The following is a 20491-nucleotide window of genomic DNA, read 5'->3' on the forward strand; positions in this document are numbered from 1 at the left end:
ATAATTTATTTATACCCCACCCATCTGGCTGAGTTTCCCCAGCCACACTGGGTAGCTCCCAATAGAGTGTTAAAAACAATACCACATTAAATACTAAAAACTTCCCCAAACAGGACTGCCTTTAGATGTCTTTTAAAAATAGGATAGCTGCTTATTTGCTTGACATCTGATGAGAGGGCATTCCACAGGGCAGGCGCCACTACTGAGAAGGCCTGTAACCTCACTTCTCACAATGAGGGAACCGCCAGAAGGCCCTCGGTGCTGGATCCCAGTGTCCGGACTGAATGATGGGGGTAGAGACGCTCCTTCAGGTATACAGGACCAAGGCCATTTAGGGCTTTAAAGGTCAGCACCAACACTTTGAATTGTGCTCAGAAACGTACTGGGAGCCAATGCAGATCTCTCAGGACTGGTGTTATATGGTCCCAGCGGCCGCTCCCAGTCACAAGTCTAGCTGTCGCATTCTGGATTAATTGCAGTTTCCGGGTCACCTTCAAAGGTAGCCCCATGTAGAGCGCATTGCATTAGTCCAATGTCTACTGCAAGAGTAGGGGGAAAGGAATGTCTCCCCTAAAAAACCCCACAAAGAAACCATGATGAATGCTCAGTAAACAGGTTGTCTGTAAGCAACCTACATTCCAACCACACAAGCACCAGAGGTTTCTACACCCACTCTTTTCACCCAGGCTAGCAAGGGGCAATGTCACAATTCATGGACACATTCCAGGCAGGCAAAAACACTCCAGGGACTCAGCTACATTTGTCAAGAAGCAGCGTTTTGAATGCATTATAAACATACAACACCAGATGGCACTGGAGAGCAAAAACATTTTCTAAGTGATGTTCCATAACAGTTTTTTCTTTTGTTATAATGATTCCATTTCTGACTTATTTATAGCATGTTTTTCCCCTGTGTGTAGATCCACCCCAGGAGGGCATAGAATAGAACTAGTGAGGTATGTGGCCTGGAAAGTCACAAGGGCTGAACCAAGAGGCCTGGGAGCCAAGTTTCCTACACCCCAAAATTCCTGAGGTTTCCCACCCCTAGTTTAATGTAATGTTTATCTCAACATGAAGGCTCACATAGCTCATCTCTTTCACCTCATGGAGATATATCACATTTTCTACACCCCTCTGAAGTAATAATAATAATAATAATAATAATTTATTATTTATATCCCGCCCATCTGGCTGGGCCTCCCCAGCCACTCTGGGCGGCTTCCATAAAAACCAAAAATACAATAAAATATCACACGTTAAAAACTTCCCTGAACAGGGCTGCCTTAAGATGTCTCCTGAATGTCAGGTAGTTGTTTATCGCTTTGACATCTGCTGGAAGGGCGTTCCACAGGGCGGGCGCCACTACCGAGAAGGCCCTCTGCCTGGTTCCCTGTAGCTTTGCTTCTCGCAATGAGGGAACCGCCAGAAGGCCCTCGGCGCTGGACCTCAGCGTCCGGGCAGAATGATGGGGGTGGAGACGCTCCTTCAGGTATACTGGACCGAGGCCGTTTAGGGCTTTAAAGGTCAGCACCAACACTTTGAATTGTGCTCGGAAACGTACTGGGAGCCAATGCAGGTCTTTCAAGACCGGTGTTATATGGTCTCGGCGGCCGCTCCCAGTCACCAGTCTAGCTGCCGCATTCTGGATTAGTTGTAGTTTCCGAGTCACCTTCAAAGGTAGCCCCACGTAGAGTGCATTGCAGTAGTCCAAGCGGGAGATAACCAGAGCATGCACCACTCTGGCGAGACAGTCCGCAGGCAGATAGGGTCTCAGCCTACGTACCAGATGGAGCTGGTAAACAGCTGCCCTGGACACAGATTTGACCTGTGCCTCCATGGACAGCTGTGAGTCCAAAATGACTCCCAGGCTGCGCACCTGGTCCTTCAGGGGCACAGTTACCCCATTCAGGACCAGGGAATCCTCCACACCTGCCCGCCTCCTGTCCCCCAAAAACAGTACTTCTGTCTTGTCAGGATTCAACCTCAATCTGTTAGCCGCCATCCATCCTCCAACCGCGTCCAGACACTCACACAGGACCTTCACCGCCTTCACTGGTTCTGATTTAAAAGAGAGGTAGAGCTGGGTATCATCCGCATACTGATGAACACCCAGCCCAAACCTCCTGATGATCTCTCCCAGTGGCCGCATGTAAATGTTGAAAAGCATGGGGGAGAGGACAGAACCCTGAGGCACCCCACAAGTGAGAGCCCAGGGGTCTGAACACTCATCCCCCACCACCACTTTCTGAACACGGCCCAGGAGGAAGGAGCGGAACCACTGTATAACAGTGCCCCCAGCTCCCAGCCCCTCAAGACGGTCCAGAAGGATGCTATGGTCGATGGTATCAAACGCCGCTGAGAGATCCAGCAGAACTAGGAAACAGCTCTCACCTTTGTCCCTAGCCCGCCGGAGATCATCAACCAGTGCGACCAAGGCAGTTTCAGTCCCATGATGAGGCCTGAATCCCGACTGGAAGGGATCCAAATGGTCCGCTTCTTCCAGGCGTGCCTGGAGTTGTTCGGCAACCGCTCGCTCAATCACCTTGCCCAGGAATGGAAGATTTGAGACTGGGCGATAGTTGGCCACGTGGCCGCATCTAAAGATGGTTTTTTAAGAAGTGGTTTAATAACCGCCTCTTTCAGCGGGTCTGGGAAGGCTCCCTCATGGAGGGAAGCATTCACCACCCCACGAAGCCCATTGCCCAGTCCTTCCCGGCTAGCTTTTATAAGCCAGGATGGGCAAGGATCCAGGAGACAGGTGGTTGGTTTCACTCGTCCAAGCAGCCTGTCCACATCCTCGGAGGTAACAGATTGGAATTGATCCCACTCAACTTGACTAGACAGAACTCTAGCACTCTCCCGCCCCGGCCCTGCTCCCACGGTGGAGTCTACTTCTTCCCGAATCTGAGCAATTTTATCTGCAAAAAACTTTGCAAAATCATTGCAGGAGAACATGTGGCCCGTACTGGGCCCCGATGTTGCAGGTGGTTCCGCTAAATTGTGAACCACCTGAAAAAGTCTCCTGCTGCTGTTTTCTGCAGATGCAATAGAGGCGGTGAAGAAATTCTTCTTCGCCGTCGCTATCGCCACTTGGTAGGCTCGATGTTGAGCTCTAACCTGTGTCCGGTCAGATTCGGAATGAGTTATCCGTAATAAGTCTTTCTCTTATTACCTCTCTCTAAGGATGCCTCCTCCTCTTCCTTCAGCAGGGCTGACACCCCATCACCCTTCCTCTGGCCACATGCAAAGCTTCTGCGGATAATCAATGGACCTTTCAAACATCCATTTCCTTTCCTTCCTCCTACAAACCTGCCTGCTGCGGAGTGACAGCTCGCCCGCCCTCAGGGAAATTAAACCGTCAATTCGAATCCCAGAGAGCTTTGAAAGGCCACCTCTCTCCCTGCCCTCTCTCTGCTGCTGTCTGCGCAGCTGGAAACTCTCCTCAGAAGAGAGTGAAGAGCAATCAATAGCATCTCTAAAGAAGATGCCATTGGCAGCCCGGGAGCGCTTAGCTGCAGTGAACCACATGCTGTTGATTAAGATGCCCAAGCGGGGGCTGATTGATTTGTCCCTCTCAGTCGCATGCTAACCAGCAGCTCTCCCTTCAGCTGCTCACGCTCTCTGACAAGTACTAGCTGGAGAAAGCCTGCGAGAGAAAGCAAAGTGTAAATCTGCACACAGACAAGACAACGTACATAGGGATAATCACTCCGGTCCTGAAGGGATTGGGCATAGAAGTCCTGAACCCTTGGCTGGTGAGCCTGGAGAGATAACAGCCAAGGCAGCTTTGCAAAGCAGTTCCTGGCCCTCTAGAAAATGTTGGAGGGGAAAAGCTAACAGGTATGCCTTGCCAAGTCATTGCATGGCACAGACCTGCTGCTCATCCCTCCTCACTCTTGCTAGGGCATGCAGACTGAGGTAAAGGACGGGAGTGTAATGGCATTGCGGTGGTGCCAACAAATTCTTGACCTAGAGACCTTGCAGCCATCTCTCCTAGAGGAACCATCTTCTTAAAATAATGTGAAGAAGAAGAAGAAGAAGAAGAAGAAGAAGAAGAAGAAGAAGTATATATCACCATAGGTAAAGAACCCCTGACCATTAGGTCCAGTCGCAGACAACTCTGGGGTTGCGGCGCTCATCTCGTTTTATTGGCCAAGGGAGCCGGTGTACAGCTTCCAGGTCATGTGGCCAGTATGACTAAGCCACTTCTGGCGAACCAGAGCAGCACATGGAAACACCGTTTACCTTCCCGCCAGAGCGGTACCTATTTATCTATTTGCACTTCATGCTTTCGAACTGCTAAGTTGGCAGGAGCAGGGACCAGGCAACGGGAGCTCACCCCATCATGGGGCTGGTCCACTGGCTGAATGGGACACTGCATCACCAACACAGGAGCCAACTCCTAAGGGACAAGGTAAATAAAATATTTAAGGGGCTGCCCCCTCAGGTGATGGACATTGCCATTCAAATGGTGTGTGCATGCACCATGTATTGTGATCGATTATGCCGCATGGGGCTAATCTGCCCCTCCCAATATTTTATTCAAGTTGGAACCCCTGCGGTCATCAACCTCAGTCTGCTGTCAGTCCACCCCCATCTGCCTGTCTTCTTACTTATTGGTCTAGGGGTGGTGCTGCCTTCTCAGCTTCCTCCCCTTTTGTTTCAATGTTTTAAATTGGGGCAAAACTAGAATTAGTTGGCTCTGCCCGTTGTTGCTCTGGCACCACCTCTCCCACTCCTCATCTTCTGCCCTAACAGTCCCAGTGGGCACCAGCCATTCCTGGAAGTCCCATGCCCCAAGGAGCGTACAAAAAAGTACTGTAAAATGTGGCTCAGTTAAGAGGAGAGAGGGGCAGGAGGGAGTTGACATGGCGGCAAACATGGTAAACTCCAGATGTTGTTAGGCTACAACTCCCTGCCCGTTGGTCATTCTGACTAGATGTGGCGGTGGAGTGAGGGACCAGGCTGATCAATTGCAAAAAAGGAAGGGACACTAGTGGTTTTAAGAGTTGAAGGAGTGGCAATTCAGCAGGTGCAGTTTGTCTTACAGCTTTGTGTGGGATGTAATCCACTGGGAGCAGTCAAATACAACATTCCTTGTTTTGCTAGAGTGGACATGCAAGGGAATGTTTGGTCCAGCCAATCAAAACTCCCTATTCCTCCTGGCCTGGAGCATCCTTCCTTGCATGTGACTAGTGGGTGGGCGTGACATGGTAAAAGGCCAAGGCATGCTGCCACTCTCTCGTCTTTTCCATCTCCCTGTCGTCCTGTGAACTTCCCGGACTGCTAACTGCAGTCACTAGGTCAACCCACATATGGGGTAAACCTGTTTGTATATGCTTGTAACACTGTGCTCTGCCTGATCATGCATAAACTTTCCTTTTATTGCTTATGAATAAGACTGTGGTGTTTTTATTCTTTTAGGAGGGATTCAAGGGGTCTTACCAGGAAAATATTAGAACACGTTTCAATCTGGACAAGGCAGATTGAATTGCGTATTGTCTTAAGAAACTCACACAAGTTTGCAACTAGTTTTCTGCTTTGTGTGAGAAGGGAAATGTAAACTCTGCTAAGTAAAGGAACTTGCTAGTGCAAGTTAGGAAGGATATTAATAAACTATATATCCTCTCCTGCTACCATGAACATTCCCACACTGTGGGATCTGTTCTCTTCTGTACAACTCCAACAGTTACAGGAGGCCTAGCTCTGTATCAGTCACCCTGTCGTTAGCAAAGCTGCATTAGGTAACTCTTGCCTGCTTTTCTCACTCTTATTAATGACTGCAGTAGCCCTTGACACTGTAGCATTTTGTGTCCATTACTTGCCAGTTGATGCATCGCTGCTCTTTTATATCACCCTCTTGTCCTTTACTTGCACTATCGCTTTCTAGCTGTGAGTCTGGTGCTTTGCATTTATACAGATGGCTTGATCCCCACTCCAGATAGATTTTTAGCCTGAAAAGCGCAGAGAATCTTGGCACCAATTTCCACTGATTGTGCTTATGTAACTAAATTCAGAGCAAGACTAGGCTTCTGTAGAAGGTGCACTTCCAGTAATAATAATAATAAAAAATCAGTCTATATAATTACACCTTTGGGAACTTTCCTGTATCCCAGCCACCAGGTGGCAATTTCATCACATTATATGTTCCATTAGGTAGGCAATGGCCTAAAGTGGTATGGAAAGATGAATGTATTTTCAGTCTATTAATTCTGCAAAAAGATCAGAACTTTCCAACGTTTCATGTAGGGAGAAAGGCGGTCTTTGATGCAGCTGAGAAATTGAGTGTGTGTGTGCACACGCATGCGTTTGCGTGACAAAAATAGGGTTCCTTTGTTGCTGGTGTTTTTCAGTGCATACATAAAATCAAGATGAAGAATGAATGTCCATACTAAACCAGATAGGTTCAATAGGGATCTTTTTTTAAAAAAAATTGCACTTAAAAACCAGGAAATAAATATTTTTGTCTTCCCCCCAAATCTGAGATAACATCAGTTCTCTTTTCTGACATATCTCCTGGTGCATATGCATTTTCAAGTAACAAATAACTTTGCATTTCATTTTGTGTTCACTCTTTTTTAAAAAGGTCTCTTACTACTGCCAACCTTTCCCAGTCCAGATGCCCTCCAGATGTTTTGGGATACAGCTCTCATCAGCCTTGACCATTGGCCATGTGGGCTGGGACTGATGGGAATTTTAGGCCAAAACATCTGGAAGGTACTAGCTTGAGCTAGGCTGCCTCCTACCATCAAAATTAACAGCCATCGCCATATAGAAGTGTGTGTGTGTGTGTGTGTGTGTGTGTGTGTGTTAATTTCACTCATTAATATATGACACTTAATGAAGACTAAGCTTATCATTTTAATCATATTCCAGGCTCTCTCCAAAATGTTTTTTAAAAGAACACAAGGCTGAAGATTACCCTCTATATTATCAATCGAAAACATAGCACATACACTCCAGTTTGGGGGGGGGGGGGAGAGAGAGAGATTGTCAGATTACAATAAGCTTTCTAACTAGCTGAAGCAAAGATCTAAATACCTGGGTCATGAATTTGCCTAATTGCCCTTCCCCTAAGCCCCTTTAGAAGCCCTTCAACATAACAGGAACTCTTCTTAATTATTCTGTCTGTGTGCCAAGTTCGGACAGCAAGGGCAGATAGAAAGACGTTCTAGGTGACAGCCCACAGCAGTCCTTCTTCTGGAGAGTTGCCAGAGCTTATGCCTGATCATCATTTGAAAGCATTGCAAGTGATATTTCATTTGTGAAGGTTTTTAATGGCTTGGAATAAGTTGGTTCTTGTGTATGAGAAGTTCAGCACCAAAAAGAAATGAAGACATGGTTTTATATTTTCAAATTTGATTTTCCACTCTTCTTCCAGAGTGAAGGCATTGTAGAAAATGTACTTTCTACACTTTGCAGTTTTGATCTTGGGAGAAGTACTGTAGCTCAGCAGCAAACTATCTGCCTTGCATGCAGAAGCTCCCAGATTCAATCCCAGGTGTCTCCAGGTAGGACTGGGAGAGAACCCTGCCAGAAACCCTGGAGAGTCACTACCAGTCAGTGTAGACAATACTGAGGTAGATGGACCAATGATCTAACTCAGCATAAGGCAACTTCTCATGAACTGGCAACAATAACCACATCACACTGATGATCTGCTTTTCAATTTTTAATATATGTAAATAAAATAAAATAAAATAAAATAAAGCCATTCAGTAGGGACAGCTTCAGCACTTGATTTTCCAGGGAAACTGCTATGTCTCCAGCACCCCAGGAGAGCCCACCACTGATGCTTTCCCTGTGCTTTCCCATCCATTTTTTGCAGCCAGAACTCTGAGCAGAAGTAGGCAGCTGAGTCTAGCTGCCACTCAAATTTCCCACAATGGTCTCTCTCAGGCCATCCAGAAAAATTCACTGGTAAATTTAGCCTCCTAATGCTCCTCTGAGCACTACCATCGCTTTCCACAGTTGTCGACCTCTGTCACCAATTAAGTCCACCCACTGACGGAGGAAAGGGGGGATGGGGGAGCGCACCGCCCCGGCACCATCGGGGGGGGTACCATCATGGCCGCCGCCATGACACGCACCGCGCGCACCCCACCGCGCTGGCGCCATGCCCCACAGGCAGTGCACCATGCCCCCTAGGATGCGCACCAGCCATGCCCCCGCCTGCTCTACGCTCCCAGGTGCCGGAGCATGCAGCTCCACAACTGAGTCCACCAGCTTCTACCAGAGGGCATTTTATTCAAGGCCACTTCAAATCTTAGGCCAGCCTCAGTGAGCAACTTGGTAATGTTAGGAGAACTTGCAGCTTAGGTGAATTAGACTGAAGTGATCACCCACAGTTTCTGGAGTTCAAAGGCTTTATTCATGCAGGAGCAGAATTATATCGGCAGGCGCTATTTACAGGATGGTTAGAGATAAAAGAGAAATAGCCGACATCTTGTCTGGAGAGACAAGCTTTTAGGGAATTAACTTAGACAGAGAGCTACAAACAAGTGCTGGCTAGATTGGACAGTGTCCTTGTGTGGTTTAAAGTGACACATGCATTAGCTAGAAGCTCAGTGAGAAGGAAACTGTATCTGCTTTTCTCCAAATGGTAACAGGCACTCAAAATCTGGGGTATGAGCTACAGGCTGAAGTGTTTTCTGGGCAGCTGTGAAGAAGGAATGGGGAACCTTTAGACCTCCAGATGTTACTGGACTACAAGTCCCATGAGCCCTAGCTATGGAGTCCAACAACAAGTTAGCCACAGCATCAGTAAAGGGTTCCTGGGATCCAATGTGATTCTGCCCAGCCAGATTGCCAATTGGTTCTCCCTGACGTTGAAGGGTGACAGAGACTTCCAGATCAGGCAGCAGCTTGATGTGGGCAACAACACTATATGTCATGTGCTGCTCCCGGCTGCATATGGCCCAACATGCCAAATTGAAATACAAAGCAGAAATTATCAAATGTCTTTTTCTCCTCCACTTTCCTGCCTCCACATATCAAGTTCCACAAGATTCTGTGTAACATGGAAAGTGACTATTAAATGCAAACTTTGGGTTTGGGTTTTGAATTTCTCAGCATTTTTGCCATATATCTAAGAGAAAAAAGTTGTTGATGTTCTGCTTGCATTTTACCCTTCCTATGCTCAATCAAGTTGAAAAGCATCGTGTCAAGAGAATTAGCAACCATATTAGTGCCTCTACTGACTGTCAGACCATATCAAAGGGGGGTGGGGATCTGCACTCTGAGCATTAGTTGTTAGATCTGCAAATCAGTAACATAATTGATATTACTGCACTTGGCTAACAAAGTGACTGATGCTTCAATGTTATCCATTGCAAAATGAAAACGAACAGAGGTACTGTGGAAATGACATCTTAATAAGAATAATGAAATTCAAACCTCCAGCGAGGTACAGTGCATAATCCATTACATGGGGATTAGATGCCTCAAGGATATGAGATTATTGATCTGACATAAATCATATGCTTTTGTAAGGAGAAGGCAGCCAAAAACTGGGCCACCATGGGGCCAAATTCTCCTCTTACGTAAAGGATGTTGGACAGGTTGATGTAAAGGAATTGCTTTCTTAGGCAGCAGCCTTTTCCATGCATGTGAATGCGTGTAGAGGCAGCAGGCTCCTCCTCCAATTAATCTGCGTTCACAAGGAAACCTGCAGAGAGCCTACAGACACAGGCTGTATCCACAGAATGCTCTCAGTTGCTTATGCAGAACTCTCCCAAAGTGCATATGTTGAGATACAGGTATGTTGGTCTGGATTCAGCCTGCTGAAAGGGGCTACACCTTGTTCTATGAACAGCAGGGAGCAGATAGATAGATAGATGATGATGATAAATAGATAAGGTTACCAGATTTTTTTCAATAAATCCGGGGACACTTCAAATAAATAAATGAATACTACACGTTTGGGACATTGATGCTGCAGTGATGGCGGTGGCAGAGGGGCAGCTGCCGCCTTGACTTTAACCGCCATGTTTCCCCTTCCTCCGAGGCTTCTATCTCTTTTCTCCATGAGCCTGGGCAGCCCCTGAATTGTTGGTTCTTCGGTGGTGGGGAAGTGATGCACGGTGAGTCAGGCATGGAAGGCGGAGAAGGAGGGCCGAGAGTGGCAGCAGCGAGGCTCGGGCAGCGCAGTGCCTCTCTTCCCATCGGAGCAGCCCCAATCCAATTCCTACTTGCGTGCAAGCAGGAGGGCGTGGGGATCCCTCAGCTGGGAAGCGAGGCTTCACACTGCCTAACTAAGAGATCCCTGCCCCCTTCTGCTTGCATGCAAGCTCTGATAGGCAGCATGAAGCCTCCCTTCACATCTGAGAGATCCCTGCCCTGCTCCTGCTTGCACACAAGTAGGAGTTGGGAGGCTGCTCCGATAGGCAGCATGAAGCCTCCCTTCACAGCTTAGTTGCTGGGGTCAGGAAAGGTGAAGGTAGCTGGGAAGCTGCATCTTTGAGCCCCTGCACCACCATCATATGGGGACTTCCGAGCAGCTCCTGAAGCCAGCCAGAGCCAACTGCTCCAGGCTGCTGAGAGACTGCCGCTGCTGCATTTCCCAGGGTCATTAGATGAAATCCGGGGACATTCTGGGGATGGAATTTATCCCGGGACTTATTCGCAAATCCGGGGACTGTCCCCGGGAAAAGGGGACATCTGGTAACCCTAAGTTAGATGATGGATAGATGATAGATAGATAGATAGATAGATAGATAGATAGATAGATAGATAGATAGATGATAGATAGATAGATGATAGATAGATAGATGATAGATGATAGATAGATAGATAGATAGATAGATAGATAGATAGATAGATAGATGATAGATAGATAGATAGATGATAGATAGATAGATGATAGATAGATAGATGATAGATATAGATAGATAGATAGATAGATAGATAGATAGATAGATAGATAGATGATAGATAGATAGATAGATATAGATGATAGATAGATAGATGATAGATAGATAGATGAGAGAGAGAGAGAGAGAGAGAGAGAGAGAGAGAGAGAGAGTCGATGGCCCTCCTTTCAGTATGGTATAGATCATGGGTAGGCAAGCTAAGGCCCGGGGCCAGATCTGGCCCAATCACCTTCTAAATCCGGCCCACGGACGGTCCAGGAATCAGCGTGTTTTTACATGTGTAGAATGTGCCCTTTTATTTAAAATGCATCTCTAGGTTATTTGTGGGGAATAGGAATTTGTTCTTTCTTTCTTTTTTCAAAATATAGTCTGGCTCCCCACAAGGTCTGAGAGACAGTGGACCGGCCCCCTGCTGACCCCTAGTATAGATAGATAGATGATAGATAGATAGATAGATAGATAGATAGATGATAGATGATAGATGATAGATGATAGATGATAGATGATAGATGATAGATGATAGATGATAGATAGATAGATAGATAGATGATAGATAGATAGATAGATAGATAGATAGATAGATAGATAGATAGATGATAGATAGATAGATAGATGATAGATGATAGATAGATAGATAGATAGATAGATAGATGATAGATAGATAGATGATAGATAGATAGTTAGATAGATGAGAGAGAGAGAGAGAGATGATAGATAGATAGATGATAGATAGATAGATGATAGATAGATAGATAGATAGATAGATAGATAGATAGATAGATATAGATAGATAGATTAGATAGATAGATAGATAGATAGATGAGAGAGAGAGAGAGAGAGAGAGAGAGAGAGAGAGAGAGAGAGAGAGAGATATGGATGATAGATTGATTTAAAGGTTCTGGGGTAGTTTTAAGACTTGATCAAAGAGTGGACATAGCTCTGTAATGTTAAAATAAACAGAAAACAAAAATGAGCATCATAAAGTTGGTTGTAAGTATTTTGAATACAATTTATAGTTAAACATTCAGTGTGTTTTGAGTCAAAGTCTTCAGAAGATGAGAAAAAGTAAGGAAACGAACAGTGCAATCTGAAAAGTGTCTACTCAGAAGTAAGCCCCATTAAATTCAGCAATGCTTACTCCCAGGTAAGTGTGCACAAGATGGAAGCCAAGCTCTTCTTATAGAGATTTTAGCTTGAAAACACAACTGTAGTGATGCACTGATCAGTGTGTTTACGGTTCATGGCAATTTTGCATGTGTTCATTCAAAGTCTGTTCTATCCCGTTTCTGCACTAAAAGGTGATTTAAAAAGAAAGAAAGAAACTGCACAAAATTCCTATGTGAATGCATATTTTATCTAAACAAGTATGTCTTTAAATATGTATTGTTTGTCTCGATGTTGCATTTCCAAAACAGTGCTGCCGGATTTTATGCCTCGCCGGCTGCAAGGGCAAGCGTGCAGCCAATGCTCTCTCAGCCTGCAAGGCACACCCCCCAGGAGAGGCCACTGATTGGCCCATTTGAGATGCAGCATCCAGCAGGAACTCAAGCCAGATTTCCAGGTAACCTGGCCATGTGCGCTTAGTTCCCATTGCCCAGGGATGGTGGCTGAGCACGAGGAGAGCAACAGGCGCCTACCCACGAAGGGGTAAGCATCCATTTTGGTACACATTGTATATCACAAAATTCAGGGGAGTTCAAAACTGAAGGATAATCCATACCAATCTCCACATTAGCCCAAGAGTGGTGAATCAGGTTGGTTTCTATCGGAATTCTCGGAAATTGCATTACTCAAGCACCACTACACTCTGGACATTTATTTATTTTGTTTATTTTATTTCATAAAATTTATAAATCGCAAGACAGATGGATGCCAGTACGCTGCTTGAGTGTGAAAATACAAACAAATTCTAAATGATTCTAAAAAGATAAGACTTATTGATAAAAACAATTAGCAATAATTATTGAAAACATTAAGAAGAATCAAAACCCAACAATAAACTAACAACAGATTAAAGCACACACCAACAGTCTAAACATTTGGATAGCCTTGTCTAAACAAAATCATTTTAAGCTAAAAGATTGAGTTCTTGCAAATGTGGAACAGGTATTATGTGGCACCTATAACATTGCCAGTTCCTCAGATCGAAGCAGTCAAGCAGGCGTATATGGCAAAAGGTGAGTTCGCAGGTAAACTGGTCCCAAGTCATTGAGGGCTTGATATACTAATAGCAAGTGGTGCTGTGGTCTAAACCACTGAGCCTCTTGGGCTTCCTGATTGGAAGGTCGGCAATTTGAATCCATGCGACGGGGTGAGCTCCCGTTGCTCTATTCCAGCATCAGCCAACCTGGCAGTTCAAAAGCACTCCAGTGCAAGTAGATAAATAGGTACCACTGGGGCGGGAAGGTAAACGGTGTTTCCATGCGCTCTGGTTTCTGTCACAGTGTTCTGTTGCACCAGAAGCAGTTTAGTCATGCTGGCCACATGACCCGGAAAGCTGTCTGTGGACAAACGCCAGCTCCCTCGGGCTGAAGCGAGATGAGCACCACACCCCATAGTCACCTTTGACTGGACTTAACTGTCCAGGTGTCCTTTACCTTTCTACCTTACAAACCACTGAGCACAGGGCCTTACTCCTGTCAGCAATTTTGCTGCATCATTCTGCACTAACTGCACCTTCTGAATCAAGCACAAGACAAGCCCCACATTTAATGATCATTGATATTAAAGTAGTAGATAGGTAGCCGTGTTGGTCTGTCATAGTCAAAATAAAAAAATTCCTTCCAGTAGCACCTTAAAGACCAACTAAGTTAGTTCTTGGTATGAGCTTTCGTGTGCATGCACACTTCTTCAGATACACTGAAACAGAAGTTGCCATTCTATACAAGATCTCAAAGTAGCTGTTTTACTACAAAGGAATTTCAGAAATAGACTGGAAAGAGAAGCTGCTGAATTGCAACTCATTACCAAACTTAAAACCATGGAAAGACCTGGGCTGAACAAAGACATTGGATTCTTATCTCACTATACATGACTAAACCATTTCTCACCTTCTCACCCCTTGCCTTTCCTGTAAGACCTATTACAGTCGTTAAGAGTCGTCAACAGGCTCTCTCAGCTATCTGCCTATCTCCCATTCCCACCACCCTTCTGAGTAACACCCCTCCCCACCTTCTCACTATATAGAAGGATCTGGCAACTTCTGTTTCAGTGTATCTGAAGAAGTGTGCATGCACACGAAAGCTCATACCAAGAACTAACTTAGTTGGTCTTTAAGGTGCTACTGGAAGGAATTTTTTTATATTGATATTAAAGATATATATAGTCATACCTCATGTTACAGACGCTTCAGGTTACATCTTTTCAGGTTGCATCCCGCAGCGACCTGGAAGTACTGGAAAGGGTTACTTCCGGGGTTTGCCGCTTGCACATGCGCAGAAGCGCTAAATCACGCTTCGTGCATGCGCTCAAGCGCCAAATCACGTCGCACACCTGCGCAGATACGGCGCTTCTGGTTGTGTTCTTTTCAGGTTGCGAACGGGCCTCCAGAACGCATCCCATTCGCAACCAGAGGTACCACTGTACAAGCACTTTGGGAACATCACACTTTGGCTTTTTTTTTTGGCAGAAAGGTGCGATCCGTTTTGTTTTCGTGGAAGCTGTAACCAAACTGTCTCTTTGCTGCCAAGTGAGCTGGGATGCTTCACACATGAAGCTTCATCGTTCGATGACTGCAACAATAAGTAACAGCTTCCATATGTGAGTGGGCCACCTGACTCCATACAGAATTCTCATATGGTCTGAGTCACAGTACTATCCATTGGGGGCAGTTCGCACATTCAGCTCTCAGTTGCTAAGTGCAAAGAGATCCAACTGGAGAAGCCTTAAGTGATGCAAAACTCTGTGAGTCATACCTTTGTTTGCTGTCAATAGAGTTTTGAGATAATAAAAGCAGTTGGCATACCACCTTCTGCAGTACTTGGAGTCTTTTAGCTTCCACTAACCTTTGGTTTTTAACTATTGTTTTGCAAATTTAACAAGGGAACGAGGAAAGGGCAAAGAAAAAAGGAAGCCAAATGAAAGACGAAAGAGAAACTTGTCATATTGCAAATGTTCTGAGGGAGGCTTTCAGCCTGCTTCTTTTGCACTAGAGTGCCAGGGTGCCCTTCCAAATGGCAATAATGTGGGAAGCATCACAGAACAACAGATAAAGTGGAACGAGATGTGGATCCACCACTAAATGCACTATTCTTGCATCAGTGACATGTTAGCGCATCAGTGACTAGCCATGATGGTTATGCTCTGCCTCCACAATTGGAGGCCAGCAATGCTGGCAACCACAGGAGGAGAGAATGCTCTTGTTCTCAAATCCTTCTGGCTGGTTTCCCACAGGCAACTGTTTAGCCACTGTGAGAACAAGATGCGGGACTAGATGGGTCATTGGTCTGATCCAGCAGGCTCTTCTTTTGTTCTTATGTTACAAATTATAAATGCATAAATAATAATTTTAAAAGCACCAGTCTGGAGTAGCCCACTGGAGAGCCAGTGTGGTGTAGTGGTTAAGAGTGGTGGACTCATAATCTGGTGAACCAGGTTCGCGTCCCCGCTCCTCCACATGCAGCTGCTGGGTGACCTTGGGCCAGTCACACTTCTTTGAAGTCTCTCAGCCCCACTCACCTCACAGAGTGTTTGTTGTGGGGGAGGAAGGGAAAGGAGAATGTTAGCTGCTTTGAGACTCCTTTGGGTAGTGATAAAGCGGGATATCAAATCCAAATCATCTTCTTCTTCTTCTTCTTCTTCTTCTTCTTCTTCTTCTTTCTTAGTGAGCAGGTTATGTCCGTCTTTTTACCATTTCGGTGCAGGCACAGCATTTGGTTATTGGCATAAGAATTCTATAAAGCAGAACCTGAAGCACTGATGGGTCCAGCAGCAGAAATTCTGCATTGGGAAAAATGGGCAATGAGTTAAATTAGCAAGTGACAGCCTAGGCTGAAACCACCTGAAAGAACAAGGGGCCTTTATCATTCCAGGAACCCCAAAGGCAGACTGTATCAAGTCACAGTCAGATGGATCACTGTTTCTTCTTTTATTAAGCTCCACGCTGCCTGCTTTGGCAATGGTGTCTATCAAGAGACCATGTGTTTTTGAATAATGCTGATCATCTGCCCTATATCAAACCAAGAGACTTCAAAGTGAAAACCTGAGTATACTGTGACCTCTGTCCTTTTTTCCTACCATGAGATTATGATCATACCCGCTTCTGCTTTATTTCATGCTGATTATTTAGGGACATCTCATGAATGCTTTAAAAAAAAAAAATCCACAGAAAAAGGAGAACCAAGGAAAAGTATTGCAGGTGCATTCAGATTAAAAAGAAGGGCATTTTCTTCAAGGACTTTTTTTGAAAAACCTTTTTTGGGAAAATGACAGTGGAGAAAAACAATAGAAATAAACATTTGGGACATTTAAACAGACAAACATAATTGGGGACACACACACACACCCCAAGTCCTTTTTCTTTTCTCCTAGAGGCCATTATACTTCATGAAATGTTCATTCCTGTTGATGCACTAATTCCAAAATATTATTATTTTAATTACAGATGAGCTAGCAATGTTACATTGCAAAATAACAATCCTCAAAAGGAGGAGGTGAGCCGTCCAACTGGGAGTATGTCTCAATATCACACGGCACTCTTGGAAGTTTGTTGCAGTGGCCATACGGCGTCCTTCAAATGTCTTGGGGAAATGGTAATGACATGTTTATTCCCTTTCTATTTTATTAACATGAAATTGGGCTTGGACTATGGGTTTGGGGCAGAGATTTAAAGCATGAGCCAGTCAAACGTGAGTGCTTTTCTGTTCTGTTGTGTTCAGCAAGTGCTTTCCTCTGCAACTAAAATCAATAGAATTTAATCTGCTTAATTTTGGCTGGACTTTGCTCATATAACATGCAGGACGTATGCAGAAAATTCTAATATGTGAAATCCAGTGATACACACACACACACACACACACACACACACACACACACTGTTTTCCAAACATGAGATGAGAAAGTTTCCATTCTATCTGGAATTGTGATGAAAATGTCATTCAACTACTTTTTATATACGCCCCCCGCCAAAAAAAATGTATCTTTTATGTAAACCTGGAACTTTGGCTCCAGTCCTGGAGATCACAGGGTGTCTGTAAAGACATTCATGGAGATTACAGTTCCACAAGAAGTCATAGTTATTCCTTCCTTTGCCTATCAGTGCAGGTTCCAAGTTCTGTGGGCTGTAGATGAATAGTATGGTATTGGTTTTTATAACTTAACAGCACAAATCAAATTTCTGTTCTCTATATATTCATCATCACAAGATGCGTTTCTTACCCACCCCAACCACAATCATGGTCAATGTTCAAGTAACAGGAAACTGGGTGTGATGATATATGGCACCATACCTAAATGGAATACCAACATGTCTAGTCCCTAAGTTTGGAGAGCAGTTTTACAGGCTAAACCTTGCACCCACTGAAACTTTAAGTCTGGCCACAAAAGCAGAGGGTCTCCTCTTAAAGTGGTGCCTGGGTTCATGCTAGGAGAAGCTAAAGGTGACAGCTAGTGTGTAAGAACTTCTGCTGAGCTGCCCTGCCATTTTTGTCACAATCTGTGCTGTGGCCTGAGGAAGCTTCTGCTTTAGGCAGGAACTGAAGCTCTAGAGAATGTGTGGGGAACCTTTTCAGCTTGAGGGCCAAATTCCCTTCTAGACAGCCTTCTGAGGGCCACATGCCAATGGCAGGGGGTGGAACCAGAGACAAAAGTGAACAGAGCAATGAAAGAAATGCTGACCTTGGTACACAGATTCACAGCAACCTCTTTATCCTCCTAGGCAAGCAGGAAACATTAGACTGAGGAGTATCCCAGGGGCTAGACAGAGGAGCCTGGAGGGTTTCATTTTGCCCACAGGCCTGAGTTACCCCAGCTCTGCTCTATAGAGAGAAAGATGAAGTAGTGCCTGTCATCTATGGCCTCTATGGATCAGGTTGCTCCTTGAGGCTCAGGAGCCAATTGGCAAGTTATGAGGAAGGGCTCTGGGCTCACTGATAGAGCATCTGCTTTGCATGCTGATGGTTCCTGGTTCAATCTCTGCTGTCTCCAGGTAGGACTGGGAGAGGTTCTGAAGAGTCGACAATATAGAGCTGGATGGACCATTGGTCTGACCTGATATGTGGCCTCTGTAAGTCATGCGTTTCTCAGATACTTTGACTAGCTAGCGCTCCAGCTGGATAACAGTTTCTGAGGTCCTTGGAGAACTACTTGAAAATGATTCATCAGTGATATTTAACTCTGAGTAGGCTTGCTGAGATGTATAAGACTGAATCAGATAAGGGCTGGAGATGCTAAAAGGTTGAGGGAACGTTCTTTCATATGTGGTGGACTTGTAAAAGGGTAAGAGAATATTGGGAAATGATACATAATGAATTGAAACAAATGTTCAAAAGTACTTTCCCCCCAAAAAACCAGAGTCCTTTCTGTTGGAGATAATTCAGACTGAAATTCCCAGGTGTCAAAAAAAGGTTATATATTGTCAGGGAACTGCCATCAGTGCCGGAGGGAGAAAGCAAGCTCCAGAGGGATTCCAGAGAGCGTCCCGGGATTGGGAGAGGCAGCCCATCTTCTGGGGAAGAGAATCAGTGTAGCACCAGTGGAGAAGGGGGGCAGGTGGGGGAATCGGCGAGGCGGTCCCATGACTCCTTGCCGGGGACCAGCGCGGAGAGTAAGGGTCCTCCGCTGCCTACGCCCTCCTTGCGCAGAAGGCTTCCGTGCAGGGAGAGTAGGAGGAGACTAGGCGTCAAAGAGCTTCTTTGCTGGAAGAAGTTTAAGAAACGCCCACTGACGGATTCTGCCAGTGATTGAGACAGCCACGGGTGAGTGGCTGTCCGGACAGAGAAGGTTCACTCAGGCAACCCAGCCAGGTGTTGGCACCGGCTTACGCACAAGCAACCCCTAAAACCATTACATATATGTATGCCACTACTGCGACCTGTGTTTTGTAATAATAATAATAATAATAATAATAATAATAATAATAATAATAATAATAATAATAATTTATTATTTATACCCTGCCCATCTGGCTGGGTTTCCCCAGCCAATCTGGGTGGCTTCTAACAAAACACTAAAATACAATAACCCAAAAATGTTAGCCCAAAAATGGAAAACGAGTGAGGTCCCAACCAAAGAGGAATGGCAACTTACGTTGACAGAATATGAGCAGCTTGCAGACTTAACATATAGAATAAGAGAACAAGAAGAAAATATGTTTAGAGAAGATTGGAAAACATTTACTGAATATGTGGGAAATAACTGTGTGCAGCTGAAAATGCTGGCAGCATTAAGATAAATTCAACAGCGTAAATAAGTTTTGATGGATGCAATAATGGAATACTGAATGGTGTAGCTTTTGTAAAATATGCAGGGATTTATGATATGCAAAATGAACCATGAACAGAGAAGAGGGGGAGTCACTGATATCTTACGGATGTAAAAATAAGTACTCTAAATTGTCAAACAGAAAATTTAATAAAAAATTACAGAGAGAGAAAGAGATTGTTTCTTGTCCCTGCCCCTGTTCTGCCCAACTTTCTGGCTTCAGGCAATTAAATAATAAAAGATGTGTACTGTTTCTAGGAGGCTCTGTCTCAGCTTCCTTTGCTCCCCTGACACAGTCCTGCTTCAGGTACAAAGGCTCCAGATTAAAAGGTTGTACAATAGTTCCGAAAGATGCTCAGCTTTCAGGCAAGTTTCCAGGACTGGTGCTCCACAAGCTGCGAGAGTCAGCCATGAAGTACCGTACATTGCTCCAGGCACCTTTGCTGCCTTAACTCAGGACAGTTGGTACCGTCAACAAAATCAAGTGGTAAACCTTGTCCTGTTGGATCACTCTTTTTTTTCCCCAGTCACTGCCACTTTTTACATGTGTTTACTAATAAGTTTCCTTTGTCTCATTTATGTAATAAACTTCATGGAAATTTACATTCCAAAAAATACATATCAAAACGTACATTTTACAAAGTGTTTTGTTACTTTTTTGTTTAGCTGAGAACCATGTTGCAACATTTGGTGACAGTGCCATATTTATTTATATTCATTAATTAAATTTATATACTGACCTTGACCCGAGGTTTACAATACAAAAGTCTCAGGTTATGCGGGGCCTCCCAATACAATTTTATTTCAACATATTTCATATGCAAATAGGCTTCAGTGCAGGATTTCTATATATGATTTACTTTTATTCTTAATTTTCAGCTGCAGGCAACCATGCTCCTGAATACTAGTTCTTGGAAACCACAGGAAGGGAGACTGCTATTGTGCTCAAACCCTGCTTGTGGGTTTCCCACAGACATCTGACTGGCCACTGTGAAAGCAGGATGCTAGACAAATGGGCCATTGGCCTTGTTCAGCAGGCTCATGCATTCAGTTCCATTCTCACCTACATACTGGTATATATGCAAATATGAAAGTTTACCTCAGTATGTCTTAAACTGGACCTGTTTGCAGAAGTGTAAAATTGAAGGATGGCTCTGCTCTGTTCAAGGAGCGCTGTGGGTAAAACCTCAGTGCCTAGGACT

Source organism: Podarcis bocagei (assembly GCF_964188305.1).
Source record: "Podarcis bocagei genome assembly, chromosome: 1".
Classification (NCBI taxonomy): Eukaryota; Metazoa; Chordata; class Lepidosauria; order Squamata; family Lacertidae; genus Podarcis; species Podarcis bocagei.